At 40.8% G+C, this 23,864-nt stretch overlaps 1 protein-coding gene and 1 long non-coding RNA gene across 7 annotated transcripts in view; one reads left to right on the top strand and one right to left on the bottom strand.

The window, feature by feature from the left end:
• The window catches only part of LOC113099030 (GTPase IMAP family member 7-like), a 35,682-nt gene that overhangs the window by 10,150 nt on the left and 1,668 nt on the right, over positions 1–23,864 (bottom strand). The gene's annotated exons all lie outside the window — the stretch shown is intronic.
• LOC113099031 (uncharacterized) lies at positions 11,481–23,197 on the top strand. 4 transcript variants are annotated; one of them, XR_003289269.1, is made up of 4 exons: positions 11,481–14,346; positions 14,538–14,675; positions 14,883–14,986; positions 19,170–23,197. It is a non-coding gene; the product is annotated as an uncharacterized LOC113099031 (long non-coding RNA). The 4 variants fall into 4 exon arrangements; XR_003289267.1 differs by having other exon boundaries at positions 14,538–14,986; positions 19,170–19,541; positions 19,945–23,197; XR_003289268.1 differs by having other exon boundaries at positions 14,538–14,986; positions 19,261–23,197.

Genomic DNA, 23,864 nt, shown 5'->3' with positions numbered 1-23,864 from the left:
CCACTATATCCATTTGTTGCATCAATGTTACCTCATTTTCAAAGGCAGTCAGCAATCGTTCAGGGATGCGGTAACTCATTCGTTTCGGCTGAGCATTTTCCTTTAGCACGATTCTATGCTTTATCAGTGTCGTGTAGCCTGGCTGACTTTTAAACAACTCTGGATCACATAATTGCTGAATTTGCGCTCGTTGTTCTACCGAAAGATGGTTAAGATCAACAGGTGGTGAGGGCTGACTACCAGGTAAATATTGTTCTTCTGCCTCTTCCTCATCTTCAATCAACCGGACTAAATTAACAACGGTACTTTCACTCTGTGGGTACCATTCCTTCAACAAATTAATATGCAACACCCGATGTGCTCGTGCCTGTCCTGGGGTCGCAATCTCATATGTAGTTGTTCCCATTTTTTTAGTTACTTCAAACGGCCCCTGCCATTTACCCAAAAGTTTATTTTCTGAGGTAGGAAGCATCACAAGAACCTTTTGACCCGGCTCGAAAGACCGCGACTTTGTCTTCCTGTCGTACCATGTCTTTTGTTTTCTCTGTATTTCCGTCAAATGGGCAGACGCAAATTCGGTCATTTGTTGTAATTTTTGTCTCATGGCTAACACGTAATCAATTACACTAGTTTTAGTTGACGTCTCTGAGTTCCCCTCCCACAATTCTCTTACCAGGGACAATGGTCCTTGCACTTCATGACCATACATCAGCTGGAATGGCGAAAACCCGGTTGATGCCTGTGGTACTTCCCTATAAGCAAACATGAGGTATGGTAGCCACTGATCCCAGTCGGTCCCCACCTCATTCACGAATTTGCGAAGCATTTGCACTAGAGTCTGATTAAATCTTTCTACTAGCCCGTCCGTCTCTGGATGATAGGGGGTTGTTCTTAACCCTTTTATCCCCAACAGTTGATACACCTGTTGCAGAAGCTGAGACGTGAAGTTTGTTCCTCTATCGGTCAGTATTTCTTTTGGAATACCTACTCTTGAAAATAATTGAACCAGACACGAGGCAATAGCTTTAGCTTTGATGTTTTTCAAGGGAAACACTTCTGGAAACCGTGTCGCGTAGTCGCAAATAACTAACATGTACTTATAGCCGGTCTTACTTCGTTCCAGTGGACCTACAATATCCATTCCCAGCCGCTGAAAGGGAACATCAATGACTGGTAGAGGAACTAATGGGACTTTATGGGGTTGGTGAATTCCGCTATATTGGCACTCAGGGCACGCTTTACAAAACTCAGCAATGTCCTTAGACATACCCAACCAGTAAAAATGCTTACCAATTCTAGAGTGAGTCTTACGCCTACCCAAATGTCCTGCCCATGGGATGGAATGCCCCATTGTCATCACTGTATGACGTACACTAACAGGCAATACCATCTGTATTTGATCTCCTGTTTTACGATACAACAAGTCATTCCTTACACAAAAAGATCTCCCTTGAAACCGGACCACCTTCGACCCTTTCCCCCCTGCCTCAACAACCTCAGAGTACAATTTTGAAATTTCTGTATCCTCTTTCTGTAACTGCCTCATATCTTCAGGGATGGGAATTTGATTGGCGTTCAACAATTTCTCAGGTTCTTTTAGTCCTCTAGCCTGCACTATGGTTCTTTTAAATTTTTCCTGTTTTCTTTCCCTCCTAGACTTCTTTACTTTACATTGGTTCATAGACAATTCAGAGTCAAAGAAAGGCATAAACATCAATGGGTTTTCCTCTTTCTCACATTCATTCTGCCTGCTTTGTGCCCGTGTCAGAACTACATTACAGCTATCCTGAAAGGGTAACAAATCCATCAAAGCAGGGAAATCATGACCTAAAATTACTGGGTATGGTAAGTTCTGTGCCAGTCCTACCTTCATCAAATAGGTTTGCCCCACTATCCCCAGATATACATCCGTGACCGCATACTGCCGCTCCTCCCCGTGAACGCATCTCACTATTACCGGAGCATCACTACTAGCACATAATTCAGGTACCAACTCGGATTCTACTAGGGTTTGTGTGCAACCTGTATCTATTAAGGCAGTGACTTTTTTTTCATTCAACTCAACAGTTCTTATCACCTGACTCGGAATGGGAAGGTTAACAGGTTCAGGTAGGGTTTCTCGAGGTACATAACATATATTACCAAGTGTTTTTGTCAACTGGGGACACATTGGCTTCTTATGACCTAACTGACCACACTTATAACACTTAATAGTCTCTACACCAGAGGCACCAAAGTTCTCAGTTCGTGTTACACTTGCCTCATTTGCAGACCTGCTTCCTTGAAATGCTGTACTCGGTCGTCGGTAAGATCTGTCCCGGGCTGTCTTCCAACGGGAGAGGCTCCAGGGCTCAGCTCTACGTCGTGCAGCCACGAAAACATCAGCTAGACGGGCCGCCTCCTCAGCTGAAGACGGACTGTGTTCTTTGATCCAGGTCTGCACTTCTGGGTTAAGCATTCGTAGAAATTGTTCAAGGATAATCATTTCTCCAATCTCCTGTTTTGTCCTCTCTGCCGGTCTCACCCATTTTTGATACAAGTCCTTTAATCAAACATACAGTTCTTTAGGGGTCTCTTCTTCAAGCACCTCCATAGCACGAAATCTCTGTCGGTACGTTTCATGGTTGATGGAATACTTCTTCAAGATAGCCTCTTTTACCTGCACATAGTCAATTGCATCTTCAACATCCATTGCCACATATGCAGCACGCGCCTTGCCGGTCAGCAACGGAAGGAGTCTAATGGCCCAATCTTCCCTCGGCCATCGGCACACCTCAGCAATCCGTTCAAATGCAGTTAAGTAATGTTCGATGTCATCTGACTCACTCAGTTGTTGCATCTTTGGTTCCTGCAGCACATATCCATGGCTCCTATTATGAGAGCCACTAGAAGCTCTTGACGATTCCTTTGGCTCAACGGCTCCCCTATCTTGCAAATCCTCCAACGAAGTTCGCTGGCCGACCTCACCTTGAAATAAACGGAACTGATGCTGAAGAGATTTCCATCTTGTCTCTTGTCGAACTGCCTCTTGTGCTTGACGTGCATCTCTCTCTTGCTGATCTTGCATAAACCGTTGAAACATCTGTTTAAGCTCCAGCACTTCATCCTCCGACTCTTCTTCAGTCATATGGCCCGCCGCACCTGCTGCATCCTCCGTCAGTATCTCTCCCCCATCTGGTATGACCTCGATGTCAGCAGGAACACCAGCACGCACTGCTTTCTTTGGCGCCATTCCTTCCGCATTTGACTCTCTATAAACAACCTCCTCCTGGACAGAATCCCACCGCTGCCACCATCTTGTCAGGGTTCTTCCATAAAATCTTCAGGAAGCGTTCATAGATCTTCAAAATTACCTTTTTATTAACTGCCACACTTATATACAGTTCACAATAGTAGCCAGAAAATATAAGAAACAAAATAAAAGAAAGAAAAGAGAAAGAAAAAAAAAAACTAACTGATAAATAAAATTAACATGCTACTGAGTTCTGGGCCTCAGATGTTACTCCAGGGATCCCTCACCAGAACTGACTCAGCCCTAGACAAAAATCACACCCTTTAACAAACCAGAGCAAACCATTGTATAATTACAGGGGGACTCAAGTCGGTACATCAAACCTAGATGAAAAAGAAAAGAATATACACACAAATAAACTCTATAAACATTAGATTCCATACCATAAAGCAATAATAAAATAAAATGGAAAGAATGCCCTTTATTATGACAATCTTACAATTAACCAATAATTAACAAACCCCTGTGGTACCCAAACTACATTTCCCATAATTCCTAAGACAGAATATAAAAGGACATCAGGAAATGCAGCGCTCTTTTAATTACACCTTGGTTCCATGCTGCAGTCATGGATCCCGGCAGAACCACGGGTAAGACTCAAATCTTTAAACTAATTAAAGAAAATACCCCATATCTTGTGCAGTTGTGATTTTATTAGATTCCTAGCGTGCACTCTAGTAACGAATTATGTTGCTCTTTGATCTTAAATGAGACAATATGCACAACTAACACTAAATATTTGGGGTAAATCTTAGGGAGACAAAATAAATGCATTAAATTTATAAACAAACTATTAATCCTTTAAACAAATCAATTTCTCCTACAAAAGAAAGGAACTAGAAACCTACAACAAAATAAACTAGCCCGATTTATCCTGCAAGTGTGGCCTTAGCCATCACAGTTACTTAAACACCAAACACACAGCGAAAAATCACTCAATACTCTTTAATACAGTTGCTTTAATAGGAATCAGTGTAAAAAATGTTTAATGCTCCTGCTATATACACCTCTTGTTCCTGAAAATAACACGCTTTATTTTTATAATATCTTTGTTCTGATTTTTAAGTAACAAAGATAAAATAATGACAAATATTTTTATCTTGACCCATGTAGTTTGGCCTAAATATCTGCCACATTTTTTAATAATAAAAAAATAATTAAAAAAAGAAACTATATTTAAAAAGGTTATGTTGCTTCTGCTAATGATATCATAAATTAAAGTCTTATAGTTTCACAAAAATAGCTTTTATTTCAACTCTCTAAGTCTCCTGACCCCCTGTGGCCTAATAAGTTTCCTTTTATCTAGCCCTACATGTTTACATTTATATTCATTCATTTAGCAGACACTTTTATCCAAAGCCACTTACAACAAGAGAATAACATTCAAATACTGTTCTCATACTGTTCAAATGAGCATATAATTTGTTTTTACCTGGGGCCGCATTCACAAAGAAACTTATAAAACGCTACAAGTAGCTCCTAACTGGCGAATTTAAGAGAGACTCCTAAAAATAATGGGCTTGTCACTCAAAACTTTAGACTCCTAATGTGTTTTACTAAGAGTAATTCAAGAATCATTTTAGCCCTAGAAGTACCACCTACGTCTGGAACAGCTTAGAAAAAGAAACAAATTAATTTACCTCTTGTCTATACAAACGTGCCTTCAGTTTCATTTAAAAAAGCCTACTCGTGTAGCACGTCTTCTTACAAGCAAAAACCTGTCACTCATCATCAGGCAATCACTGTGATCTGTTTTATATATGAATCTGTCGATAATAATAAGAATATCATCATCATATCATTAATGTTGACCTGGTTTAACTAACTTTTATGTGATAGCCCTATAGTCTAATAGGGGCCCTGTGCCTATCTCTGGGTTCCTGGCTTAGAAAAAGATATGCACTAAAACAGATGGTGTGTACAGGTGTGGGCCAAAAGTTTTGAGAATTACATAAATATTGGAAATTGGAAAAGTTGCTGCTTAAGTTTTTATAATAGCAATTTGCATATACTCCAGAATGTTATGAAGAGTGATCAGATGAATTGCATAGTCCTTCTTTGCCATGAAAATTAACTTAATCCAAAAAAAACCTTTCCACTGCATTTCATTGCTGTCATTAAAGAACCTGCTGAGATCATTTCAGTAATCGTCTTGTTAACTCAGGTGAGAATGTTGACTGGAGATCATTATGTCAGGCTGATTGGGTTAGAATGGCAGACATGACATGTTAAAAGGAGGGTGATGCTTGAAATCATTGTTCTTCCATTGTTAACCATGGTGACCTGCAAACAAACGCGTGCAGCCATCATTGCGTTGCATAAAAATGGCTTCACAGACAAGGATATTGTGACTACTAAGATTGCACCTAAATCAACAATTTATAGGTTCATCAAGAACTTCAAGGAAAGAGGTTCAATTCTTGTAAAGAAGGCTTCAGGGCATCCAAGAAAGTACAGAAAGCACCAGGATCATCTCCTAAAGAGGATTCAGCTGCGGTTTCGGAGTGCCACAAGTGCAGAGCTTGCTCAGGAATGGCAGCAGGCATGTGTGAGCGCATCTGCACGCACAATGAGGCCAAGACTTTTGGAAGATGGTGTCAAGAAGGGCAGCAAAGAAGCAACTTCTCTCTATAAAAAACACCAGGGACAGATTGATCTTCTGCGGAAGTATAGTGAATGGACTGCTGAGGACTGGAGCAAAGTCATATTCTCCGATGAAGCCCCTTTCTGATTGTTTGGGGCATCTGGAAAAAGGCTTGTCTGGAGAAGAAAAGGTGAGCGCTACCATCAGTCCTGTGTCATGCCAACAGTAAAGCATCCTGACACCATTCATGTGTGGGGTTGCTTCTCATCCAAGGGAGTGGGCTCACTCACAATTCTGCCCAAAAACACAGCCATGAATAAAGAATGGTACCAAAACACCCTCCAACAGCAACTTCTTCCAACAACAGTTTGGTGAAGAACAATGCATTTTCCAGCACGATGGAGCACCGTGCCATAAGGCAAAAGTGATAACTAAGTGGCTTGGGGACCAGAATGTTGAAGTTTTGGGTCCATGGTCTAGAAACTCCCCGAATCATAATCCCATTGAGAACTTGTGGTCAATCCTCAAGAGGCAGGTGGACAAACAAAAACCCACTAAACTCCAAGTGATTATGAAAGAATGGGTTGCTATCAGTCAGGATTTGGCACAGAAGTTGATTGAGAGCATGCCCAGTCGAATTGAAGAGGTCCTGAAAAAGAAGAACCAACACTGCTGTAATGATGAGACAGAGACCTACAGATCCAAGTGCAGAACTTTAATGATGAGAATGGTCAGACAGGCAAAGATCAGTGACGGCGTCAGGTATGTAGGGATAACCAGAATCGATTACAGAAACAAGCAGATGTAGGGGACAGGCAGCAGAGAATCAGAGTCGGTATAAACAATCCAAAGGTCCGGGGGCAAGCTGCAGAGAATCAGAGTCCGTATAAACAATCCAAAGGTCAGGTACAGAAAACACAAGGAAAATGCTCGGAAATGTCAGACTGGCTAAACAAGACTTCGCAGAGAGTGGGATTGAGTGTGCTGCTTTTATGTGTGTGTAAATGAGGTGCAGGTGTGGCAAGGAAATTGGCTGAGGAATGATGTGCAGGTGTGGCAGGGTGATTGTGATGCAGTGACTCATGGGGAATGTAGTTCGGGTGTGGTGCAACAGATGAGAGGTGCTAGAATCCGAGTGACATCTGGTGGTTGATGTGGAATTGTCCTGATAGGAGTGCCCTACTGAAGTTCATGGGCACTCAATCTAATGATCGTGAATAGCCCCCCCCCCCCAAAGGAGCAGCTTCTAGATGCTCAAAACAATCTAGGAGGGTGGTGGAGCGGAGGCGGAACAGGGGGAGAGACGGAGGGCCAGGTCCATGATGAAGTGCAGTGGTCGAGGACCGGGGAAGAGCAGGCAGAACTGGGCCTAACATGGAGATCAGGAGCCTCTCGTGGACCTGACATGGGAAACAATGACCCTTCCTGGGCCTGACAGGGGAAACAGGGGCCCGCAATTGGCCTAACTCGGGAACAGGGGTCCACCAAGGCAGAGCAGGTTTACCTTGAGCCCACCAGGGCGGAGCAGACGACCACCACAGCTGAGAAGAGGGGACAGAAGCCCACCAGGAACATAAACAGGTTAAATAGCGGCCTCCGTGGCCGTGATGAGATGGTAGCTGGCCTCCATGGCCGTGACAGGGCAGGCGGTGAGTTCATGGAGGACCTCCGTAGCTATGACCGGAACGAATGAGAGCTGAAGATCGACTGTGACTTGACTTGGTTCCTGAAGATCGACTCTGTCCTTGAGGATCACCGGTGACGTGACTCTGTCTTTGAAGATCACCGGTGACGTGACTCTGTCTTGAAGATCACCGGTGATTTGACTCTGTCCTTGAAGATCACCGGTGATTTGACTCTGTCCTTGAAGATCACCAGTGACTTAACTCTGTCCTTGAAGATCACCAGTGACTTGACTCTGTCCTTGACGATCACCAGTGACTTGACTTGACTCTGAAAGGTCAAAGGCGACTAGCACTGACTCTGGAAGGTCGACGGCGACTAACCCTGACCCTGGAAGGTCGACGGCGACTAACCCTGACCCTGGAAGGTCGACGGTGACTAACCTTGACTCTGGAAAGTCGACGTGATTAACCCTGACTCTGGAAGGTCGACGGTGACTAACCCGGACTCGACTTTGGAGGGTCCACGAGCACCTGACTCGACTCTGGAGGGTCAACCGGAACCTGACTCAACTCTGGAAAGTCAATGGGCACCTGACTCGACTCTGGAAGCTCATAGAAGGCCTCCATGGCCATGACAGAATAGGATGAGAGTTCTGTAAGTGCGGCTGAGATGTGACGAGGCTCTGGTAGATCCGTGGTGATTTGACTGGATTCATGAAAATCGACTGTGACTTGACTTGGTTCCTGAAGATCGACTGTGACTTGACTTGGTTCCTGAAGATCGACTGTGACTTGGTTCCTGAAGATCGACTGTGACTTGAGGATCACCAGAGACTTGACTCTGTCCTTGAGGATCACCAGTGACGTGACTCTGTCCTTGAGGATCACCAGTGACTTGACTCTGGAAAGTCGACTGAGGCCGCCATCTTGTGCAGCGGCGCTGAGCTGGCGGCCATATTGTGCAGCGGCGCTAGGCTGGCGGCCAAATTGTGCTGCGGCGCTGGGCTGGCGGCCATCTTGTGCAGCGGTGCTGGGCTGGCGGCCATATTGTGCAGTGGCGCTGGGCTGGCGGCCATATTGTGCAGCGGCGCTGGGCTGGCGGCCATCTTGTGCAGTGGCTCAAGTACAGGGACTGTAAAGGGAGAGCCACAAAACTGCAATACAAAGTCAATAAACTGTCCCAGGGTCCAGCTAGGGTCTTCCTCTGGTAAACTCAAGCTTATCTTAGTATCAAGACCACTCCAGAAACAGTCCTTTATCAGATCCTCTTCCCCAGGCAAAAGGTGACTATACTGAAGGAATTCCTCCACAAAGAGCTCAATTGGTCTGCCATCTTGAAAAAAATGGAGCATAGCACATCTACAGGGTTGCATGAACTTTTAGCTGGCTCCATACCTGGTTTGGGGTTCAATAAAGCTGCTGGATCCTGGTTTGGCGAAGTCTTCTGTAATGATGAGACAGAGACGTTCAGATCCAAGTGCAGAACTTTAATGATGAGAATGGTCAGACAGGCAAAGATCAGTGACGGCGTCAGGTATGTAGGGATAACCAGAATAGATTACAGAAACAAGCAGATGTCGGGGGCAGGCAGCAGAGAATCAGAGTCGGTATAAACAATTGAAAGGTCCGGGGGCAGGCAGCAAAGAATCAGAGTCGGTATAAACAATCACAAGGTCAGGTACAGAAAACACAAGGAAAATGCTCGGAAATATCAGACTGGCTAAACAAGACTTCACAGAGAGTGGGAGTGAGTGTGCTGCTTTTATGTGTGTGTAAATGAGGTGCAGGTGTGGCAAGGAAATTGGCTGAGGAATGATGTGCAGGTGTGGCAGGGTGATTGTGATGCAGTGACTCATGGGGAATGTAGTTCGGGAGTGGTGCAACAGATGAGAGGTGCTAGAGTCCGAGTGACATCTGGTGGTTGATGTGGAATTGTCCTGATTGGAGTGCCCTCTACTGAAGTTCATGGGCACTCAATCTAATGATCGTGACAACTGCAAATACTGACTCTTTGCATAAATGTCATGTAATTGTCGATAAAAGCCTTTGAAACGTATGAAGTGCTTGTAATTATATTTCAGTACATCACAGAAACAACTTAAACAAAGATCTAAAAGCAGTTTAGCAGCAAAATTTTTTAAAACAAATTTTTTTGTAATTCTCAAAACTTTTGGCCACGACTGTAGTACAGATTAATTTTGCGCCGATTTTTTTCAAATGTTTATGTTGCCCCCCCAAACAAGCCAAATGCCCCCCCCCTCCCCAAACATGACATCCTGGTAACCCTTCTGATGCAGTGATGGACAGTAACGGAGTAGCTTTACTTCGTTATTGTACTTAAGTAAATTTTTCATGTATCTGTACTTTACTTGAGTAGTTTTATTTTGAGTAACTTTTACTTTTACTTCACTACATTCCAAAGCATAAGATCGTACTTTTAACTTCACTACATTTCATAAAACATATCGTTACTCCCTATAATATATCACGTGCTCCGACACGCAGAAGCGGTGTCTGATTCATCATGAACGAACTGAGTTTTTTCAAAATAAACTTTTAAATCGGATCGCAAATCGCACCAAACAATTCGTTTACGAATTAGAATGATCCGATTGCAGCTGTTCTGGAGTCGACCACTTACTGATTCAAATGAACCGTTTAGTGCGAGTCTACAGAAGAACCGGGAGATTTTGTGAGCACGCGTGCGTCTGATGTTGCTAAAAGTAAGTTATTAATTACGAAATTTAGGATTAATTATTGTAACTGAAAATCATATTTAGGTCAAACTTGTCAGTTGTTTGGGAACTAAATCCGCTGTAAAGAGTGATCTGTTTAAGTTTTCTTTTACTGTCTATGGTCTAAGCCCACTGAAATGCTCAAGTGCAGACGATGCAGACACATCAATGAGCGTCTCTGTGTTTTATTTTTTAAGGTAATTTTTATAAATAATGTCCAAATATTTTTATTTAACCACCTAAATATATATATAGATTACATCTAGGGACAAAAGTAAGGATGTGATGTTCATAACATGGTAACTACAGTAATTATCAAAGAGGGGAAGAGATGCACCCCGTTTGGCCAGGGGTGTTTTTACACCACAGACAAGATTTGAGAAGGAAAAAATCATTATGAAAATATAATTATATTTTCCTTAAAATGTTCTTCCTAACTTCAGACCTTATTATCATGTCATATATAACTGTGATGTTCTGTAAAACAACAAACTTTAAAATACTTTTTTTCTTACTGGTGGAGATCAGATGGTCTTCTCTGTTTTCTCTCAGGTAAATCACAGTGTTAGCTTCACAGTTAACATCACTCTCATCAGCGTAGTCCATATCAACAACAAAAATATATCTTGACTCCATATAGTGGTTATTTTGGAAAAAATCCCAGGTATTTTGAGCAGTAGGATTATTTAAAAAAAATATGTGCTAATATAAAATTAAATTAAGTAGCCTATATAAAATTGTAAACATCTATCTTTCAGTACTTTTTTACTTAAGTACATAAAAAATTGAGTGCCTTTGTACTTTCACTTGAGTAAAATTGAAAAAGGAGTACTTTTACTTTTACTGGAGTAATATTTTACTATACGTATCTGTACTTTTACTCAAGTACTTGATTTGTGTACTTCGTCCACCACTGCTCTGATGTTAGTGCTTCACAAATTATATCTCCTCATACACTTTGGTAAGTTTGTCACTAAATTTCTGGAGAAAGCTAATTTTTAACCACTCCGTCCTCTTCCTTTCCACTCACGAATGTGTTACACTGGTGCCGAAACCAGGGAAAGGAAGAAGGAGAGCCGCCGCCATGCAAGCCCCGTCCTCCACGCCATTTGTGTAAGTCATCTCATCCCTCGCGGTCTTACATCAGGAATAACATCAGGACCTGTTGGACTTAAGAAATGGGCATGAGAGGCGATTCCACGCCATTCTCCAAGCCATAGATACAGAGCTTGATTGACCGGGAGGTTCGTACCAAAGCCACTGAACAGCCCGTGGTGCCCACTCACCTACCCTTGGATAAGATGGGACCACAGGATGACCCTGAAGCGTTTCTAGAACTATTTGAAAAATCAGCGGAAGCATGTGGATGGCCCCATGATCAAAGGCCGGTATGCCTAATTCCATTGCTCTCGGGCGAGTCTCAGGTGGCTGCACAGCAGCTTCCGGTACAGAACCTCTTGGTCTTAGAGGGCCATCATCCCTACCTATCCATATTTTGCTATTTTAAAAGATCAGTTGTATCGAGTGACACAAGACACACAACCAAAAGAAGATACAACCCAAGTGGCTCATTCTAATCCAATGGCGGGGCACTTAGGACAGGCAATGACACTAAATCGCTTCATGACCCTTTTTTTTGGCCGGGCATTCACGAGAATGTGCGCAGGTGGTGTGCGTCTTGTCCTGAATGTCAGTTGGTTAACCCTCCGGCTGCCCCAAAAGTGCCTTTGCGCACCCTCCCATTAATGCAGGCCCCCTTTGAGAGAATTGGTATGGACCTCATCAGGCCATTAGAGCGATCTGCAAGGGAACATTGTTTTGCATAAATCATAGTGGATTATGTAACACGATATCCTGAAGCAGTGATGCGCTGGTTCGTTTAATCTCCCGTGTGGGGATTCCGAAAATAAATCCTCACGGATCAAGGCATGGCATTTATGTCACGTACTTTACGCTAACTTTATGAATGATTTGCCATTAAATCGATTCGGACCTGCGTCTATCACCCACAGACCGACGGCCTGGTCAAACGTTTTAATCGCATTCTTAAATCCATGATTCGTAAATTCGTCCAAGAAGATGTCAAGAATTGGGATAAATAGTTAGAGCCCCTGTTGTTCGCTGTGCGAGAGGTCCCGCAAGCCTCCACAGGGTTTTCCCCCTTCGAAGCTTCTCTATGGACTTCAGCCCAGTGGGGTGTTGGACGTCCTAAGAGAAACTTGGGAGGATGGACCATCTCAAAGTAAAAGCGAAATATAGTATGTACTGGACTTGAGGACAAAACTTCTCACTTTGGGGCGGCTATCAATGGAGAATTTGTTACAAGCCCAGGACAGACAGAGCCTGCTGTATAACAGGGGGACTAAGTTAAGCAAATTTGCACCGGGAGAGAAAGTGCTTGTATTACTCTAAATTATATCTAATTTACTTGCAAAGTGGCAGGCAATACCGGTATCACCATAGGGTGGGGGGATGGGAGAGGGTGTCCTCTTTTCCTCGCTTTTAAATGGCTTATAAATGTGTGTGCATTAAACATTCACTTTCGAATTGGCGTCAATTGGCAATCCAGCGTCAATCGTTTGAATGAACAAAAAAAAAAAGCAAAAAAAAAAAGTTGAATGTCAGCAAGCAGCATTGTAGCTGCGTTCAGTTTTTAATTATAGTGTATGCTTTTGTTTAAACTATTTATAATTATTATTTTTACTTAATTCAAATAAATATTTTAAGAAAAAGCAAATACTCAAAAAAAAAAATATCGCTGCAGGCCTACTGTGTTGAAGTTCGACGGGTATCCAATGCCGCGGGTTGATGAATTGCTTGATCGGCTCGGTACGGCTCATTTTTATTCAACACTGGACTTAACAAAGGGATATTGGCAGATCCCCATGTCTACATTGTCCAGAGAAAAGACAGCCTTCACAACGCTGTTTGGATTACACAAATTTGTTACCCTTCCGTTCGGGCTGTTCGTGGCACCGGCCACCTTTCAGCGTCTCATGGATAAGATTCTGCTGCCCCATGCTGCATATGCAGCTGCATATTTAGATGATATCATAATATATAGTAATGATTGGTAGCGGCATATGTAGCATCTGAGGGCTGTCTTGAGATTGCTGAAGGGGGCCGGACTCACGGCCAACCCAAAGAAGTGTGCAATTAGGCATGTGGACTTGGGGCATGGACAGGTGCGTCCCCAAATTGACAAAACAGCAGCCGTTGCAACCTGTCAATGTACCAAGACCAAAAAGGAGGTAAGGTAGTTCCTGGGGCTGAAGGGATATTACAGAAGGTTTGTACCTAATTATTCAGACCTCACCAGCCCCTTGGCGGATCTTACTAAAAAGGAGGCGCCAGATACGGTGGACGGAACCGTGTCGGCTGGCTTTTACCCAGGTGAAGGCTGCTGTATGTGGTGGGCCGTTGTTACACTTTCCTGATTTTTCTCTCCCTTTTGTGTTGCAGACAGACATGTTGGACAGGGGGCTGGGTGCAGTCCTGTCGCAGGAGATAGAGGGGGAGGAACGGCCGGTGCTGTACATTGTCTCCCCAGCCTGAGTTGGGCAGTGGGGGTATGTGGCAAGTGGGGCGTGGTTTAGCGAAGTCTGCAGCAGGAGAGAGAGTAAAGTACAGACAAGTTTCAAGTTTTATTTAAGTCAATTAAGGGAAGTGGATCACATGCATTGGTATGTAATTTCCCTTTTCAGTAACATAACTAATAATAAATTACCTGTGTATCATGCATACATATTGCAGTATTATCATGCTTTCCTTAAGCATTATATATTAATATTGCTTTTCAAGTGGCAGTTCCATTCAAACATGGTGATGGATGATGATTGCAAATGCTAATGTAAAGTAGTACAGTATTTATCTACACTTTCTTTTTGCATTATCATGGTGCATAATGGTAGCTAATGAAAACATATAAATGTATTACATATATTATATTAAAGAATTATAATTAATTGATATAGACACAATGTGAGCACTAACTCAAAGCAAAGGTCCAAGTATATTTAAGGATAAAGAAGCTTCAGGAATGCTTTCAGAGACATCAAGAAAGCTCCTTGTGAAGATAGGAGTCAGTACGTTGGTGGAACAAAGCGGATTGTAAGTTTACAGTTTACTGTGAATGTTAAAACAACTGTGAATGTCATAACATATAAAGATGGTGAATACTTTGAATAAACACTGATTACTTTTAATAATCTGAACATAACTGGGGAAGAAAACTTGTAAAACAAACTGCTGATCAGCAGTAGAGAAAACAGACTTAACTTGGTTCCTGTATTTTATTTTAGTTACCCTTGTAATGAAGAGAAACGGATGTTGGCAGAAGGTGTGGTAACTGTTTCCTTCTCTAAAGATCAAGATGGGAGAAGAGAAGAGCATGAAGGATTTGTAATTTCCACTTTTCAAAACACACAAAGCTTGGAATAGTAAGTGTGATATGATAGTTGGTTAACAGGTCAACTGAAAATGTAGTAAATTTTTTGTAAAGTAGTTTTATTTATTTATTTTAAATAGCCAATATTACAGTTACAATTACACCAGAAGTACACCCACTGTGCTGGTTTGCTCGTCACACACCATGGGTTCTTATAAAAGGTACAATTGTAACATTTCTATGACCCACTCTCCCACAGTGGATTTATTGAGATGAGACTTTGAAATCTACGAAGGAAGAACGAATAACTGCTGAAGGGGAGGAGGAGTCCTATTGGGAGTGAACGACACAAAGTGTTACTTTGTTAGTGTGCATTATTATTCTTATGGTGAAAATGTTGTTTATGCAATTCATATAGGAGAGAGGGGTAAGTTGTCACACTGTTCATAACTCCAACACTTGAGGCTCTGTATCAAAACTCTAATAGCCACTTTATGTGACTTCTTCTATAGACAATTTATTTTTCAAATGTGGTCAAGATCGCTCTAATCTGAGGTTAGCATAATTTTCTTAATTTTTATCTTAAAAAGTAAAACATTTGCAATTTATACAATACAACTTTGTTAGGTATGAATGTTAAAAACTACTATTTTGCACAAAATAGAGGAGACAATAATGTGTCTTTTGATATTTTAATTGACGTGCTATGTTAAGCTAACCTTGAGATTTAGCCAACTTTAGCACACAGTTCAGTTTGAGGCAAGTTGTCTCAATGACTTTGGGGCAAGTCATCATATGTGACAACTTGCCCCAGTAGAAATAAACACATAGAACATGCTCAAAAAAACATTGAGATGTATTTCTGGAAATTGGGTTTGCATCATCCTACGTCACAGATCGACCCATTCAGAACCCTGCCAGGCTCCAGCGCTATCTCTGCTCTGTCTAGCATGCCCAGTTAAGCTTCAGCTATAACCAGCTCATCCTTACCCAGCAATGCTATTGCTGACAGCAGACTACCAACTCCAGAGGACATCCGGCCATATCCAAAAGCTTGCCTCCAAAAACCAGCCAGCAAAGGAAGAAAACGGTGCAATTAACAATTCTTACTTACACGCCAGTTAAGCAGCAACTAGAAATAGAAAAGAATATGGCTGAATTTAGCTAAAAGCTGTTTCAAAATTGTTATATGTGAGTCAAAATCTGGACCCACTAAGAACAAGGCAGAAGAAAATCATACATCATACAAGAGTCATCATCAGATGATGAAGAAAATAAAATGTGTAAAATGCAACAAATGGGACCATGATGCTTGCACTTCAGTCCAGGCAATTTGTGTGGGCCAAAGTTGTGATTCTGAAGATGAGTCTGATTAGTCAGGTACAGGGAATCTGTTTTGCTCAGAGGTTAAACATGTTAAAAAAAGTTATCTGCAGTATTTAATTCAGGACTTTTGAGTTTAAAGTTCAAAGTAATTGGTCTTGATTTAAATGTATATTGTTTGGATTTAAATAACTGTTTTTCCAAATTCAATTCTCTTGTTAAGTCTGACGTCACGTAGCAGCGCTTCCGTGTCCAAACGCTCTATCAGTTACCACGAGAAAACAACAAAAGGTGCTAATATAAACTCACAATGTGATGAAATACTAGCGAAAAAGTTATAATCTTAACCTTTAACTCCATACCGAAGTGCCAGATAGCCAGACTATGATAATATAAATATAAAAATATATATATATTAGGGGTGTAACGATACGCGTATTCGAATTGAACCGTTTGGTACGAGTCTTTTGGTTCGGTACACGGTACGTATTATGTACCGAACGGTTCGTTGGACTAATTAATTATATTTTAAAAAAAAGAAAAAGAGAGAAATATAATGATATGCGTTCAACAAGGTAGCCCAATAGATACAGAGGGTTGGTCTGGGAACGCCCCCGGGAACGCCCCGTCACGTGATATGAATTTAGCCCGTGGGGGAAAACATTGCCTTGGCGACAATTGAAATTAATGGGACAATCACGCCGAAGAGTTGCTGTGTCGTTTTCTGTACCTCCAATAAACTAACAAATTATGAATTGAAGTTCTACATCCTTCCTAAAAAACATACAGAGCCGGAAAGGATGACAAAATGGCTACAAGCAATAAGTTGTGAGGATGATCAAGGGAAGTTGTGGAATCCCAAGACTAAGCATGTGTGTGCAGTCGGCATTCATCACAGGCAGGCTATATTAACATCGTGTTCATTATTAACGCTATCAAAACTGTGTAAGGTTGTTTCAGAAAGTGGAATGCATATATAATTAGCCTTATCATTCTACCATAAGCAAAACTGTGTAACGTTAGCCTAGTGTTGAACATAAACCCACTTAAAAAAGCATGTGGACACGTAACAACTTAGTTTTGTGTCAGAACTTTTACACTTTCATTCATAAATTCACCCCGTTTGTGTTTGCGAAACGATTGAATCGTGGAATCCAGTCAAAAGAGCTTGCTGCATAAAGCAGAACGTCACGGGATTTGGCTATTTTTGAATGAATACATCTATATTAGGGCTGTAAAGTGAATCAAATATCAATATGGACTAGTGTATATGAATATTAAAGTTAAAAGAGACTACAACTGTTCTACGTGTCTCTGGGAATGAGTGCTCAATATGTGCATTTTGCCATTCAGATACACACGATGCTCACAGTGTTTTCCCCCACGCCGACTCCGCCCTCGCCACGCCCCCAGCTATGACTAGATGCCGACTGTATCTATAACCCGAACGACGTAACAGGCAACGCCCCTGACACCCCCGAAGAAGAAATAAAACACCAACTTATAGATATATGTTTATGTTAGGCTACTCAGTCAGGCGCTCGCTCACTCAGTACGCGCTGAGTGAGCGAGCAGTTCATGCACGGTACACGGTGCCCAATGCGTTTAACAGACTAGAAATGAGAAGATCCTCCAATAACCAACAGGTCTGGTGTTTGGGTGCACTTTGGATTCCCTGTAAGCTATAATGGTGATGGCAAGAGAGTGGTGGATAAAAAAACAACGGTATGTCGCATCTGCTACATGACAATAGGGTACACCAGCGGGAATAAAAAAAAACAAAAAAGATAAACACCAGCAGGAATACTTGAAACATGTCAACTCATTTACGCTGACATCATCTTAGTGTGTCAGTATCTGGGGAAAGACGAAAAAGAGGAGAAACATACACGCAACAAACTATCCAAGCAGCATTTAGACAGACATTTCCAACGGATTCAAACAGGGCAAAAGACTACATTTACGTTACATTTACGTTATAGCCGCGGATATGAGACCTTACTATTTACCATTCATTTTATCATCTCCATTATAGCTTACAGGGAATCCAAAGTGCACCCAAACACCAGACCTGTTGGTTATTGGAGGATCTTCTATTTCTGGTCTGTTAAACGCATTGGCCATTTTGCAACGAGCCTTCTGTGCGTGCTGAGTGAGCGAGCGCCTAAAAATGCGTGGAAAACGCTAGGCACGTCTTTCTCCTCCTTTCCAAAGCGCTCGGGCAGAAGCGCTCATGAGGCGTCTGTCTTTGCTAAGCAACAATGACGTGCTCTCTCCATGAGACGCGGAAATTTCAGCAAAGGATAAATGGATTTGCAGCTCTAAAAATCGCTTGCAGTAGCTCTGCTACTAAATTTATTTCAAAATTGCAATCCATATACAACTATGATCAGCTGTTCCTTCATCTTGGCTGAGCTTTCAACGTTGTTACGGGAAAGGATGAAGCTGATTGGTTAGTTCTTGTCACATGACCCGCGGTGCGCTTGCGGCTTTCTGAAAAGTTGAGATGTTTTTACATTTTGCTGTATCTAAAACGTACCGAACCGAACCGAGACATCAGTGTATCGTATCGAACCGAACCGTGAATTTTGTGAACCGTTACACCCCTAATATATATATATAAATTATTTGTGTTTGGGACGCTGTGAGCACGGAGACTGTAGTGTATACCGTAAGTTTGAAAGCTTTTATCTTAAATTATTAATATGAATAAACAGTGCTCATAAACGGCTGCTGAGGTCATCTTCTCAAGTGAAGCGAGATGAGGCTTGGACCCGGAAACAGCGTTTCTTACGTCATCACTTAACAACTGAATAGGCATGATTGTTTTTATATTTCCAGTTCTGGTTTGAATTTTAAAGTTAAAATCAATAATCAATAATCACAATTAAGTAGTAGTGTTCTTATTTTTTAGATAATCTAGTGCACATTCTCTATTCAAAAGTCTACATCGCTGTTAATGATACATGATATGAAAATGTAATGAATACAACATATGTGCCCAAGACTTCCTTCTTTCATTTAGTATGACATTTATATCATTGTGATGTTTGGTGCTCATTAAATGTTAGAGAGTTTGAAAAGTGTGACAACTTACCCCACTCTCCTCATATATATAAAAAAACTGTTTGTCTTTGTAATCTTTAGTCATAATCTGGAATTTTTCTTTCCCTCTGAAATGCTGTTCCTTCTCTTACATTATCCTTTAACAATCTTTAACCAGCCCCCTCCAGCCGCAAGCTACAGATTAGGGTGCTCTAAAATCAAGCCCATTCATTTTAATTCAAATCATAATACTGCTGTTTCCTGGGAAGGCTGACATCTTTCTTCGAAAATGGGAAGGAGATATTGTTCCAAAGTAGCAAAAGATGGTCATGCCATCTCATAATGAGAGTGAAGGTTGTCTTCTTTGCTCGTTATGGTATGTATGTATGATCTATGGACACCGTTAGTTTTAGTAGTTCTCTGAAGGAAAGTTTGGAGTTGAAAGTCAGCCATTATATTCAGTGTTTTTCCCCACTGCGTCAGGAAGAGCAAAGGGTGGGCCAAATGCAGAACAAAGTCGGCCCCGGCTTATCTCTCAGACATTAAGCCGGTAAGCAAATTGATTGTACTTTTATGTTAGCTTTATTTTTCTTTGTTAGTTTTCTGAACAAGCACTTTGTGAGGTTACAAAATTACATGACTCTGATTTGAATAAAACTATAACTAATTTTTCAACTAATTTTGGCCAAGTGTCTTAAGGTTATTTGTGTATTTTAATTTTATTACAAACAGGCCAACAGCGTCCAGTAAATAAATAACCATCCTAACTGAAGGGCATTAGGACCCAGGAGAGGCTGATGCTGCTAACGCTAGTGACGGTTTACTCTATCATGCTGGATGCTTCATTCTGTATCTACATTCTCAAATTAAATACAGTGATCCCAAACAGGGAAGAGTTTGCTTCAAGAATGACAACACTGCTAACGTTATCAAATGTACTTTTATTTTTACAGGCTGGAACCAGCATCTCCAGCCTCCTGGATAATTCCCAGACGATGGAGGACAGACTTTAACACCACATTGTCTGTTTAGGAGCCCCAGGTTCTACAGCACAATACATCATTGTAGCAGAGAATGACAAAGTCACCATTCCACTGGAGGATAACAGTCTGACGTGTGCCATCGACAAGCTGTTTAAAATCTACTGGGTTAGCAATGTAGAATATCCTGTCCAACTCACATCTGTCTTTAATTTCTTTGAAAATGTGTATGACATTCCTTTCTCGTGGGAAGAGATCTAAAGTTGTGGAGCTTATTTCAAAGCTTCAAGCACTTTCCTAAGTTGTACCGCCATGTACATATGTCTGAAGTGCACAAAATCTACTTCAAAATACATCCGGTAACATACAAGTCATCTTAGGCATGTCCATGCACTTTCTGATGGACAGGATTATACACTTGTTTGCAGTCAACCAGCTGTCAATGAACACACCATAACTTCAGTTCTCATGCTGAACATCTCAATAGAGAGCATGCTCCAGCTGAATCTGACACCAGCATGAATGAGGACTTCTGCTGCTGGAGATATTCGACAGACTCATTTTGATGGCTCCAGTAACTGCAGCACTACTCTGTGAAGCAGCATTTGTTGCAAAAATGTGCTCCTCCTCCATGTGCAAAGAAGCAGCACATGCACTAAAGAACCTGGACTGTTTTCAAGAGAGAGAACCACATCTCTGCTTAATAGTTACTCTATACCAATGATGAATAGCAGACTTTGATGGAAGATACTGAAAGAGAATGACATATGTTTGAGGAAGTTGATACCCCCTACAAAATGACCAAGTATTGCATCATTTATCAAGCCAACAGAAATGTTCCTTGGAATTAGAGGTGACACTGCAAGAAACCAAGGTAAATTAACTCAAGTGTTAACTCAAGCTGATACAGGTCAAATCTATTATTGATAGCCTGAAATTTCTTTTTGACAATGAACAAATGAAAAAGCTCTTTGTGGATTCAACTGAAAGTGATGGAAAATTGTCTACTACTACTGTAATGGCTCACATTTTAAAAATCAAATATTTCACAGTAGATTTCCTCAAGCTTTACAAGTTTAACTTTATTTTGATGATTTTGAAACAACAAATGCTTTAGGCTCTAAAACTAAAGTTCACAGAATGGGAGCAGTTTATTTTTGTCTGAGGAATTTACCTGCTAGACGTATGCTTTTTAATTCATCTGACAAAGAAGTGTATGGTTTCAACAAAATATTTGAGTCAATAATGGATGATATTAAATTTATTGAGGGATGTAAGTTCAGATAAATGTGAAAATAAATGTCCAAAGTACAGTCTTATTTGGCACAATATGCTTATTTACTGCTGATGATCTGGCCTGCCATTCACCTGGAGGATATTTGGAGAGTCTGATTTCAAGAAGACATTACATCTCTCAAGATCTGGGCCTGTATTCACTAAACATCTTCAGGCTAAAAGTAGCTCTTAACTTGCAGATTTAGGAAAAAATCTTAAAAATAATGGGCGTGTCAGTCCTAGATTTAGGACTTCTAAATATTTGTTCTTAGAGTATTTCACAAAGTGTTTTAGTGCTAAAATTAGCTCCTAAATCTGTGAAACGTTAGGAGTAGTGAAGAGTAGTGAATTCACTAAGACCAAATCTCAAATATACTAAAATGGCTGTTTCAAGCAATCTACCTCAGAATATAAACATTTTAGAAACATTTTTTTTTCTAATTGTTTGGGTTTGGAGGTTATCCCAACACAAAATATTTTATTATGTCCTTAATATATAGCTGTTCTCATGTCCAGTTTGGTTTGGACAGATGGAAGCGCTGCTGTGACCTTTTACTCTTAAAATACATTTTTGGTCATTTAGACAAGAGTTTTGCATCTTCTGCATCTGTAAAGACTCTACATTTATTCATGTGCACTCAGAATAGCAACAAAATGTTGCGCTTTTTAGGCAGCCCTAATGCATCTTGACTAATGGTTTAAGAGAAGCATACATACAGGTATAAGAGGCTGACAATTAGCTGAATATATAGCCCACTTGTTTAATTAGTGATACTAAGCCTGCATTTTAAACTCTTTGTTTTAATGTGGCAATTAACTTGTTTATTTTAAACCTTTATCTGAATGTAGCAACATAATATTGTGCTCTGCAATATTTCAACGAACAAATCTCTGACAGAGACTATCAGCCAATCAGTGTGTGTGGTTAGTATGATGACATCATCCATAGCAACGAGCTCAGCCCCGCCCCCTTACTCTTAGCTTAAGACTTCTGTTTATAAAGGTAAGTCTCAGCAGCTTTGTGAATCGGTTTTAAGGGAAAACTTTTACTGCTATTTAGGAGAACTCAGTGGTAAGATAAAATGTTTATCTTTCTAAACTCCTACATTTTTGCTCTAAGAGTATTTCAGCCTTTATTTAAGTGTTTCAGCGCTAAAACATATATGACTTAGTGATTATAACATCTTGAAATAGCTGTTGCTGGCAATCTGCCTCGGAGTGTAAACACTTTAGAAACACTTGATGATAATGAGCTTTTATAAAGGTATCACCTTTATCTGAACTCTTTGTTTTGATTATATCCTTGTTTTCATTCATTAGTTGTGCAAGAAGTAACAGATGTTCTTGCATGCAGTTTTTTTATATTTTACTATCAGCCATGATTACTCTGATAATTAAAAGGCTGTTTATATACACATCTGCTCAGTGTTTTTGAGAAGCACATTTGTAAGAGTAATCACTGTGTGCATGGTTAGTAAGCATGATGACATCATCCATAGCAACGAGGTCAGCCCCGCCCCCTAACTCTTAGATTATTTACTAATTCCTTAGTAAAGTTTGACTCAGCAGCTTTGTCAAAAGGTTTTAAGAGAAAACTCTTAGCTAAAAAGTGTTACAGCTATTTAGAAGACCTCTTAGTGGTAAGATACAATGTTTTGTTAATAAAGGCCCTGATCAAACAACTCCTTTTCAACTCCAACTTCCACTTTACTAACCATACTGATGCTATTTCTGTCAGACGGTCACGGAAATGCAAGGTTTTTTTCACTACCACAAGGGAGATCAGTGTTTGCTGATGATTTACTGCTCAAGAAACATTTCTGATTAATATCAATGTTGAACACAGTTAATATTTAACAGTTCAATATTTGAAATGGTCCTTTGTGTCAGAGTTATTTAACTCAATATAACTGATTCATCAATCGCACATCTAGTGTTCTGTTACTGATGCAAGCACAACTGGTAACAGAGCACTCAAGAGTGTACTGCCAGTCATGTTGAGCTCATTAAAATATGTCAGATTAATATTTTGTATTCAATTATTTACATATCAGACCAGTGACTGCATGAAAAGCGAGACAGTTACGCAGTGTAGTCTTCATCACCCTGCAGAGGTTTCTTTTGAAGAATAATCTCATGACTGTACACAATCCCTCAGATTGGCAACCACTGGAGCAGTGATTTGTGCTCTATTAGTTTGGTCTGTTACGATGCTCTGTGTTTGATTACTAATTCCTGTGTAGTATGGTGTTGCACACAGAGGATGAAAACATTCAGCCTCAACTCTTTATCATCAGTTGTGGTAAAATTTGCAAAGCGTACCAAACTGAACAACACTATATAAATACAACACTTGAAATAATGAATATATAACAGTATCCACGGTATCACATATCAGGGCACAACAGAATAGCAGTAGTCACTTTCACACCGGTACAGTGAACACGTCTTCTGAGCTGTACTACTGTGTTAGGATGGCTTGTGTGTTGATTAAAACACCTCTGAAACATGCATCTTTGTATATTTAACACATTGTGACTGTAACAACCATAGCTTTTGCACAAAATTAATGTTTCTTCTATGTTTTCTACATTTCTCTCCATTTGCTGTCCTGAGCA

Source organism: Carassius auratus, unplaced genomic scaffold (genome assembly GCF_003368295.1).
Source record: "Carassius auratus strain Wakin unplaced genomic scaffold, ASM336829v1 scaf_tig00216838, whole genome shotgun sequence".
In the NCBI taxonomy this organism is placed as follows: domain Eukaryota; kingdom Metazoa; phylum Chordata; class Actinopteri; order Cypriniformes; family Cyprinidae; genus Carassius; species Carassius auratus.
The sequence above is the reverse complement of the archived record's forward strand: the minus strand, read 5'-3'. Positions and strand labels throughout refer to the sequence as shown.